The 12009-nt window shown below is 28.2% G+C and overlaps 1 protein-coding gene across 1 annotated transcript in view; it reads left to right on the forward strand.

Annotated features, from left to right (window-relative positions):
• LOC116770650 (arylalkylamine N-acetyltransferase 1-like) overlaps positions 1–12009 on the forward strand; it is a 39098-nt gene that overhangs the window by 268 nt on the left and 26821 nt on the right. The window lies entirely within an intron of this gene.

Consider the following 12009-nt stretch of genomic DNA (forward strand, 5'->3'; position numbering starts at 1 on the left):
TCAAAACATTTTATGTGTATATAATTTACTGTAACCAACTCTACGTTTGTGGATCGTAAACCAATATAAATATAACTCTATACAATTGTTTATTATAATCTTTGTCAAGTCAAGTTCATTTTCCCCTTATCATATCATAAATATCGTTGCATACAATTAGATATTGCATTACTGTAATTATTAATTGACACTGAATTTAAAAGGAATAGAAAAATTAAAAGAAAAAAGGTTTATATTATAGTAATGACTTTTTGCATTCTACAAAAAGTAGATATTGAGAATTAAAAAAAAAAAAGTAATTAATAACATTTCTTAGATATTTCCTATACAACCGATCCCAAAAACAAATAAAGGTTTGCTATGAAATAACAAAACGTAATTATTAAAGTAACGCACAAATATTACCCACTGAGAGGACTTTAATGCTTCTTTTTTATTATTATATAAAACTTAAATTATATATAAAACTTAAATATTTCATTGAAAGACAGACATTACATGGAATTGGTTTAATCCTCGAAACCGTAGTAACGCACAAACCAAACTGAATTATTTTATTTATTTATACAGTAAAGACGACTTTTTTTCATCATACCTAAATGTAAAATTTTCGCATATAAATATTATCAATTCTTATAAAACAACTCTATTGAATTCATTCAATTATTCTTAAACGTCAGCGTTTATCGTTTATTTTAATTTTAGCGTTATTCCCATTCACATAACATTAGTTACTCACGTAACAAAACAATCAGAACGAAGATATTCATACGAACGACATTTACAATAACTATATTTATCTGCTTTCAAACACAGCAAACATACTATAAAGACCTAAGAAAATTTATTACTACATATATATAAATACTTAAATTTAAACACAACTTCAGAATGGTATAAAACGGATAAATTCTAGTAGTCTCTCACGTTATGAATTAGTGTATCGTTAAAGATTCGTTAAAGATGCTGAGTAATTTAATATTAATTTTAGTACCGTGAGAAGAAAGTGTTTCATATTTGTACTGGACTGATAACATACACGTGTACAAAGAAGAAAAATCTAGAGAGCGGTAAACTCCTAAAGAAAAATCAATTCAGATACAATTAGTAATAAACTGTAAACCTTTATATATATGCGTCCATTGAAATATATACCTTTAAATATATATATAAAGGTATATATTTCAATGTACGCATGTTTCATGTCATTGAGCTCCTCTTAAAGGGCACCGATTTTATGGATTTGATTGTATGCATTTGGCGCTGCAGACGGTTTAGCTGCCCAAATTAGCTCGGCAGATGGCGCTCTATTCGGCATCTAGGTTATTCAAAATGAAAAGTTGCAACTTAGATCACTATATACATATAATTTTTTTTAAAAACTTTATGCATTTTTCTTTGAGCTTAACTTTTTTGGACAGTTTCACTTTTTTTACGTAATGTCAGTAATAAAAAAAAATACGATCATGGCTATGTAAAATACAATGGTTGGTAAAATTATAATAATAAACGCAGGTATATAGTTCATTAGTTGCGATTTAATGTTCCTATAATTATACATTATTCCTTCGAAGGACACCTACATATATCACATATCTTTTATGAGCCTTTACATAAAGCTAACAGCTAACACAATAATTTAATATTCACAATAAAAATTATTAATCTATAATATTAACTCAAAAATCACAGGCAATACTATATTATATTTCAGTAAGCAAGCGCCTGATGAAATGATTGAACGTTTATGATTTTTTTATACAAATACAAAGATCCATATGAACGTAGAGGTTCATATTTAAAATTATTTAATGATGGACGCCTAACCGAAAATAATATCAAACGACTGACACTCAACGAACGTTGTCATGAAAAATTCAAGTTTTAAAAAACGTTCTACGTTTAATAAATAGTCAATTTTTTTATATCTATGATTTAACTTATATTTTATTGGTCGAGCAGACCTTATAACTTTGATCACAGATAACAGAAATCCATTACTTACCTGATTTCCACAAAATGTTTATATAAATGTTATAATAATAAAAATTGATAATTAAAAAAAAGTTTGCTAATATCATATCAATTGATAGTAAATTGCATTTTATATTTTTATGGTAAACAATATTTTTTTTGGAATATTAACTAAATTGTTTTTTTGAAACTTTAAAAAAAATATTCACCGTCACACTACATATTGAAATTTAATAGTTTTTTCATTCGTAATACTTGCAAAATGTAGTACGTTTTAAGTTTATTGTGAAACGTGAAACGATCGGTAAGTAGTGTGACGATACAAAACTTGCGTACCGCACAAAAATCATAAGCGTCTCCCTGCGTATACCATAATAATTCAGCAACGGTCTATAAAACTTGTATAAAGATCAAAAAACAATGGTTTTGCCTTGTTTTTCATGCATCTGCTATAATGTGAAACATTGGTATCAGATCTTGACCAATTTTAATGGGAACACCTTATTTATCTGATTGTTACCAAGAATATAGCTTCATAAATATTACCGCCTACCAATTTAATTTATTTAAATCAAGTTTTCATTTAAACGATTTAATTTTCATACCCGTTCGGAGACAAATGTATATGTATATATAAATATATTATATTATGTTATGTTGAATGAAAAATATACAATAATTTAAATTAAAAGAAATACCTTTATTATCCTATCGTTCGACCGATTCTCCTTGAAATGTTGACTTGAGAAAGAAATAAAAAAGTGTATGTGAAGTTCTAGAAAGCAACTCCGTTTAAATTATGCCATTCACTTGCAGGCTTAAAGAGGCTGACGTTTGTTTTATTATGAACAAGAACTTACTGTAATTTTACCCCATATTGCAATCTCACACAAAATACGAAGCGTTAACAAATTTTCATTCATAAATCTCCCTGTATAAAAGTAATAACGTAGACTATAGGTGATACGGGAAATACTTCGTATGCAGTTTGACAAAAAAAGAAACAAAATAATGGATAAAAATGCTTGGGAGCATTCTTTAATTTGCTACACAGATAAATTTTATTTACTTTTATGTAAAATTTCTATATTATATAGAAATATACAGGACGCTACAAGAACAATTAATTAATCTAAAATATTATTACTGAACTAAACCTAATAAATAATAGATACGTCAATAACATCGGTCTCTATTTTCGAACTCAGTATTATTTAATTTGAATTGCGCAGTGTGAAGTAGTTGAAAATTCATCATTACCAAACACATAAAATTAAATAGATATCACATTAAATATAGTCTAAGCGATTTAATTGCATACAAACTTGTTCAAATCCGACCATGACTATTACATTTGGTATCGTATCTATATTTAGGTATGAGAACCATCGCCTAACCTCAAACAAGTCTATTTTTAAATATAACAAAATCAACTTTTACTCTTCACGCTTACTAGATTTATTGATTGATAATGTCAAATTTACATAGTATTTTTAAATGCGAATTTAAATTTTGTCAAATAAAATATTCGACAAATGATATATATATTTTTGACATTTCACTTACAAACTCTTTGGTGACAATATAAAAAAAAAAAAGAAAAAAAAACAGTATGACAAAATATTCTTCCTTGATGTAATGAATTTACCGTAACATTAAGCTTGTTACAATCAATATAGAGTTGTTTATGGGTCAATTATTTATTATTAAAGACATATTTTATTGAAGATTTTTTTCAATTCAGAAGCAAATAATTATCGTTTTCAACAGCGCTGAATGTTTTAAATTATTTTCTTCTTAATTTTCACTACGAGCCTACTTATTTCAGATATGTCCACGATTGAGTTAAAATTAAGTGCTTAAAAATAATCTCAAGAACACTTAACACGTTATTATATTTGACTTATGTCTTTTGATTAAAAAAATTCAGAAAAATATAATATAAATTTATTTAAAAATTACCTCTTATAATAAGAATTACAGACATTGAAAAATAGATTGCTATGTATAATAAAAATTTTATAGGTATAGTGAAAACAAATGACATAAATTAAAAATATTTAAATATGTAACAGTTTATATACATATTATAAATTTTAATAAAAAAAGGACGAAAAAAATCTAAAAGTTGCAGCTGAATTGATATTAAAAAACCTTTACTAGGCTTGTCAAGGTTGGAAGTCTTTGTTGCTTTTTCTACATCTGTCAACATTCACAAGGACATAAGATCTGAATAAAAGTGTGATATGCTGTATGTATATTTATTTCTTTTATTTAAATACAATTAATTCTATGTGAAAATAATGATCATTTTGTTGTATCCTGTCCGATAATCCGATAATAGTCCGATAATGTATAAGTCTCAATAATTAGTAATAATAAGTCACGTGATTGTCCTCCTGTAGAACCCAAAAGCTGAACACAAATTTTTCGAAAATTTTGCTTGAAGGATCTTGACTTAATTATAATTAAATCTTAGGAAATTCGAGAGATGTCCATAATAATTGTTAAGTCTCACCATCAGCGAAATTATGTGTTTTTTTTTCAAAATAATATCAATTACCACTAATAATATATCTAGAAAAATATTTAATAAATTATTAGTTCATTAGTATTTCAATCATATTTATATAAAGTAAATTTTGTTTGGGATCCAACTAACAAAACTACAAAACAATATAATATATTAACTAATCGGAATCACCAAAAAACATTTTTGGTGAAGCTACTTTAAGCAATCAATGAATTTTTCTTACACTCAATAATTTTCAATTACAACGGCACAAATGAAGCACTTAATGGTAAAATTACAGTCGAAAAGTGCTTACAACATTTTGGAAAAGATAATAACTCTCATAATGTTGAACCAATATTTAAAAAAAAATTAAAAAGTAAAAACCAACGCAAGGAAACTGGCTTTCAAATTTTAAAAACCGCTTCGAAATCTATTGATCTGTTTGACAGCTACGTTGCCATAGACAGACAAACAAACACAAAGACCTCGAAATTAAACATACAACACCCCTCTTCTTGATATGGAGGTAAAAATAATTGATGTCTTTAGATAAATAAACCGTAACAGTATCCAAAATTTTACTAATATATTACCATTCTAAGTCTGAGAATATTTGAAAGAAATAATCATAAGTATTTTTCAAGACACAAAGGTTGTTATTCAGAATATTTAAGGAAGTTGAGAAACATTATTAAAAACCATTTCATGGTTTTACGACTTCTTGAACATTTACAATAAATTTAATAGTAATAAAAAAATATGTTAACAAAATGATTAATTTGTTATTTTTAATATTGAACCGCTGGTTGGAATCTTCTTTGTTTTTCCGTACGTTACGTATTTCTTTTTAAGTAATTCGTTCTTTATTTCAATAAATTTTAGACTCTATCTTTAAGTTAAGAAAAAATCATTCAATTAGATCCATTACAGAAAAATAAAAGTTTAATGTTTACATTAGTAAATGTAACTTATATTAATAAAGTCGTTACAAAGAAATATATTATCACTAAGAAACTTAATAAAATTTTAATTTTGGATAGAGTTTTATTTCAAACGCAATCAATTCATAAATGAAAAAAGACGAATTTCAAAAATTTCTACATATATTTTGACTATTAAAATCTCTTTCACACGCTCATATTATATATTACTTAAACAAAGACTAACTTATTTAATTTAATTACTACTGCTTTGATAATAAAATTATAATTAAAGTGTTTAATTCTATTGCAACAACAATACTTACATTATCATTAAGAACTCTTGTTATTTATACAAATTATATACAAAGGAAATAATAAAATGTGGTATAAATTTAAATGACTGCTACTTCATATTTACATTTCTTTAGTTAAAAGTAGTTTAGTATAGGTCGCGAAAACCATATTTTATGTAACTTTTACAAAACCAAATTTGAATACAATAAAATATTTCCGTTATTCATCTTACATTCATTCACAGTGAGATTGGATTAGTCGAAGTATAACATTAAATACATTAAATAACTATTACGTAATAAAGAAAGCCAAGGCCTGTTATTTAACTGACAAGAGTAACTTGAGTCATATTATTAACTAACAAAATGATTTAAGTAGATTAACGAAAAGGTTTTAGATTTTTTTTTTTTTTGGTATAACAGTCACGAAGCTTGCAAAAAACTGAGCCATTTCTATAACATTTCCGTCCTTATAAGCTTTATGGAACACACAAGGTTTTTGTAAGTGGTAGAGCCTAGCTGTGGTCAAGTAACTACAGATCGAACATGGGCTGACTCGACCGTAGAAGTACCACCCTCTCACAGAAGATCGGCGTGAAACAGTCTATAATGGCTGCGTTTCGTCCGATGAGTGAAAGAGCCGGTTGCCCTTTCCTTGTTTCCACCCTTTCCTACCATTTCCTTATTCCCACCCCTCCCTCTTCCTAAACAACCAAGGTTGGCAACGCATCTGCAACAGAGATGTTGCGAATGTCCATGGGCAGTGGTGACTACTGCCAATCAAGTAGACAGTCTTCTCGTTTGCCAGCTATAACAAAAAACAAAAACACAAGTCAAATCGTCATTGCATCGTCAAATTTTTTTTAATTGCTTGTAGTGTCACGACGCAATCTTTAATTAAGCGTACATATAGCGAATACAATTTTAATATCTTATAAATGTATATATGGGCACTTTATTTTCTTTTATATTTATGCCTTAATAGTTTTGCATATATCAGGAAACATATTAAATGCCTATAATATATAAACTTTGTTAATCGATTATAGAAAATTTAGACAAAGCACACATTTTATTTGCCCTTATCCCAAACTTATGTAGTATGAATCTTGTCACTAAAAATAATATAAAAAAGCCAACCACTCAACAAGAATACCAACTATATTATCCAGTGCATATCTTTGAACTAGGAACCCAGGTTAAGTTCAAAAAAGCCTCATGTCTCTGTTCAGCTATAAGACAAATCCTGAAATTCCAATCACTCAGTAATGTTCTTCATCTCATTTAATTTAATTTCAGAACACAAATGCCCAATTTATACTCATGTTGTGTCACTAGTGTTATACAATTATAATAATTATTTTTAAGGAAACAATATTTAATTACATTTCGTACCTCACCCCAGTAGATTTCCGCAATAATTTATAACAATTCTGTTTGGTATTGTCAAATATAATAGTTTAATTATATCGACAATGTTTTAATGATGTAGTGGACCTGGAATTTTTTTTGGGTTCTTGCAAAACGCTTAATGTTTTTTGTCTTATAGTCTACTTTTAACGTATCGCTAGTACATGTATTTATTTAAGTAAAACCCAACTTAAATAAAACTTTTAATATATAATATGATATTGTTTTAATATAAATGCGTTCATGACCTCGTCTGTTCTATTTGCGGAATCATTCCGTTTGGCAAATTGAGCACAAAATTACTTTGATAGGTTCTAAAATTATACTTCCTTGTTTATTGATAGTGTTTTATAACATGACAATTACATAATAGATAGTGTTATTAATTAAAAAAATGAAACAATAATTTATTTCAAATTCTAAATAGAATATAATAAATTATTCACACATATAAATAAACGTAACATTAATGTTCACAGTTAATTTCGATAAGATGTGGTGCTCAATGCAATTTTAATTCTTATCTATATAAAGTACATGGCAACTTACGACATCAAAGCAAGGATAATCCAATCAGATTGAAACGTTATGAGTGCACTTAAAAAATGTAAATACGAATAATTAAAGATAAATCCCACAAACTCTATCGGACTGAGTCTGGTAGAGTTTAAGTTTAGATATTAAAGATTAAAATTTGTGAAAATCGTATGCGCGGTAGACCCGGAAGTACATATGTATTCAGCTCGGGAAAAACGATTATAAATAAACAGAATATTACTAGTGCATTTGGATCTTGTAATTTTTAAAGAGGTGGTAGAGCCGTGAGATGTGGACACAAAACCGTGAATATTTTAGTAGATGACTTAAGATTAAAAGTATATAAGACACCCACTTGTTTTTTTGAACTGTTAATTTGAAAAAAGAAAATTGCGGTAAAATCAAACTACTTGAAAACACTAAGTGAGGTTAAAGAAAATAATTCTTTCTTTTCTTTTCTTCTATTCTGAAATATCTGATGAAGCTTCCGAATTAGTGATATAAGCAAAAAGTGCACATTATACGACTTCAATGATGGTTTGGTTGCGTGTTAACTATGAAGGAGTGACTGAGCAATATTTTTTGATCAAAAATGATATCAAACTACATGCAACCTAGGAAAACTTTCTGCATCGTGGATATTATAAGATCTGTAATAAGAAATGTGAGACAAGAAGAGAATCCAAATATCAAGGAACAGGAATTGATAAGATATGGAATGAATAGAAGTAAATTTGAAGATAGTATAAATATAAAATAAGTTTAAAAAAAAGTATCAGCATAAAAGTGAGATGATAGTGTAAATATAAAATAAGTTAATAAAACGGCATCGGCATAATAGTGAGATATATTTTGAGAAAAAAACATACGTTGAGAAAAAGATATGAATGCAGATTTGTTGGGAACGGAATGCAAGATCAAAAAGAAGTTTTTTTTTTTTTGCAAACGGAAGAATTTTTGAAAGACGATTTAAGGGGTGAATGGAAAAAAAAACATAAAGCAAAAAACCAAGTACATATGAAACCGACCCTCAATAGTTTAAGAAAAAAAGTGTAACGATTTAATGTTTTTTAAATATCGACTTCATAGTTAAACTTGAACGTTTTTATATATTTATCTATTCTTGATCTGTATTATTTTATTTAACAAATTACCTTTTTTAATTAAAGACGAAACCTCTCAACATTCTATGGATTCACCGTGCGGGTGCCGGGTCCATCGCGTGGCAGGGAGAGGAGCTCCAACAGTGCCTGGGACTTGCGACCCAGGTGTAGGTTTAAGAGGCCCCTATCTAACGCTCGTTAAACGCTCACCTCCACTGTCCAAGCTCCTCTCTCTACCTAACCAAATTTGAAACGAACCTGCTAGGACTGCCTTCAACGCACGTTCCAAGAATGAACTGATGTTAGTTCTTGACAGGCCTAAGTCATTTAGCAAGTTGTAGAGAGATTTGGCTGTTATAACTCTCTTATAAATACAATTATATTTCGAGAACCAATCAAATTATTATTATAATTAACTTCGCAGTTTCTATTTTTCAATTCTAAACTACACCAGGCTAAATGTGTTCAAAACTTGGTCAAACTTGTTTGAGGATATTATTTCCGTTTAATATAGCACTCTAGCACTTCAATAGCACTTCCTAAAGTTACTTAACTCAACTTAAAGTTACAATTATGTATATTAAGAATGTATCCTTAAAATGAAATAACAAAGTTCTTTAAACTTTATAAAATATAAATGCAATTATAAATATACCTCATACAAACTTTTTACATTGTTTTTTGTGCAGTGCTGTCACATGAATCGCAAACTGTAGTACAATGTCAAAAAAAATATCTCATATCCTGGACACGAGAGTAAAATATATTTCGTATGAGTAACATACGTAAAATCCCTGCCAGTGTCGCATGAACTACAAGGAAGTGATAAGAAAATCTATAACTAAATGGAATGTTAGCTCTTTTTCAAGAAGAAGAAGGCTGTGTTTATTTGAACTGTCACTCGGGATTTCATTACCACTTTTAATCAGATATTCATCTAGAAAAAAATGTAAATGCCAAACTTTCTCTATCATATCCTAGTAAAACGTCAAACACTTTAGGTTTTGCTATAAAGAAAATCATAAGATAAAATGTAATCTAGAGACAATGGTGATGAATATATAGAAAAATTTATGAAAAGATCTGATTAATTTATGAAAAGATCTCATTAATTTATGAAAAGTTGAGTTTTTCACAACCACTTCTTTTTCATAGATTTGTGTCTCGATCAGAATCAATCAAATTACTGACCCCATTGCACTGCCAAAATCACATAACTTTCCTCCATTAGCAATAAAGATCTTGTCCTAAAGACTCAGAGTGTGCCTCTATCAGCGTTCACAAGTAGAAACAGGCCGCATATAATTGGAAGTTTCATTGCCACTTAAATTCCAATTCAATCTAGAATAATCAAAACCCACACGGAGGCACAACATCAAAGTGTTTAACTATATATATAATTCCACAGCTTCGCCCATAAGTAATTAGATTGTTCTGTTACAGTGATACCTATTGCATTGTCACTGATTTATATCCGTTTGGTAATTAACGTACATTTTTATAACTGGAAATACCTGTGCTTATACAGAGTATAAAAGAATTACGGATGCTGAACATTTATGGTATTCACGCTGAATATTAATAACTTTTCGAGTTGCTTATATCAATTAAAACGATATCTCTTTTAATGAATAGTGTAAAAAAAATACAAAACTGTCACCTAGGCACTAAAAGTGTATTATAATATGCGATATAATTTTAAAAGGATACGGCGCTTTCACAGATGATTATTGTTAATGACGAATATCATATTAAAATTTTATAGTTTAGTGTTGGTTATTGGCCCCTTCTTGATAATTATTGCCTTCCGGGTGAAGGGTGGACACAACCAGAGAAATTTTTCGAACAAATCTACTCTAAGTTCAAGGTTAGACCTGTTTAAGTGCTTACGCCAATAAACAGCCAACGAACAACCGACTTCAACGAGAACTATACTAGATTTTGGTCGTGGTTTCGCTTGCATTAAAAACATACTTGTATTACACCAAGTCTCACAATCGATGACGAACATTCACAATTTTTTTTATATATATATCATTAATAAATTAAGAACAAATTTTATCTCACTTGACGAGAGATCTAAGATAAAAGATCGAAAGAGTCGTGAATTATAAACTTCCTTAGAACAAAGGACAATGCCTTGGAATAGTCATAGATAGAGCGGTGTCTTCCGGAATTCATGTAGGAACTGACATTATAATAAAATTTATTTAGTTCGCACATTAGAATATTGTATCGATATAAATATAGCACACATATATTTATAAATTTTCATATTTTACTCAATATTCATCCATGATGTATTTGCAATTGCAAACAATGAAACAAAAATCTTTATCTATATATAAATAAAATTTCGTTCAAGAATATATCAGTGTTACTTGAAGGGATTTTATTTCTCTTTTATGTAGTATAAAGTTTACAATGAATTCATTTGATTACTAATTAATTACAAACTCTACAGACTGCTAAAAAATCAGTACGGTAGAGTTAACGAAAGGAACTTTAAAATATCAAACAAATCGAGAACCACAATCTTCTATCGTTTAATAAAATCGTTGCAAAATAATTATAATATAAAAATTTCAGATTTGTTTACTTTTCGTTAAATTCTAGCTTTTCGTTAAATTCTACGATATTCAGCTTTCATCATGCCCAGGCTTAAACGGTTACTGTAAGGAATAAGTTTAATTTAGTCATGTTTTGCTAATGTTTCATCAAATAGAAGAGTATCTGAACTAGCATGTTATAGATAAAAATGATTCAGTGGCTTCTCGAGAAAGTCCGGTTTAGGAGCTTAATTATTCAATATTAATATATTATTTTATTATATACTGTAACGTTTATATATATGTATATTCCTGAACGGATCTGTTTACTTAAAGATATATGAATTTCCGAACACTATTATTGAACTCTTTATAGAATATGTTTAAAGCACTGTGTAATTTAGTTTTATTTAGAACTCCATTTGTTCGCCAATGTATATGTATATTGGATAAATGCTTGTATATATGTAATCCTTATCTTTTTTCATAAGAATATTCATATATTACAATAGAATTATTATTGTTGCAGTGATTTTATCCTAAAAAAAACATTATTTATTTGTAACCTCTATCGTACTTTAAGATACGTGGATTTAATTTAATATCGTTTTCCTTAATATGTCTATTTATTTTTGTCAAACAGGACTAGATTTGAATTAACTGACAGTTTATACATTGGCTAACTATTAAGGCATACATACATCC

Source organism: Danaus plexippus, chromosome 7, assembly GCF_018135715.1.
Source record: "Danaus plexippus chromosome 7, MEX_DaPlex, whole genome shotgun sequence".
Lineage (NCBI taxonomy): Eukaryota > Metazoa > Arthropoda > Insecta > Lepidoptera > Nymphalidae > Danaus > Danaus plexippus.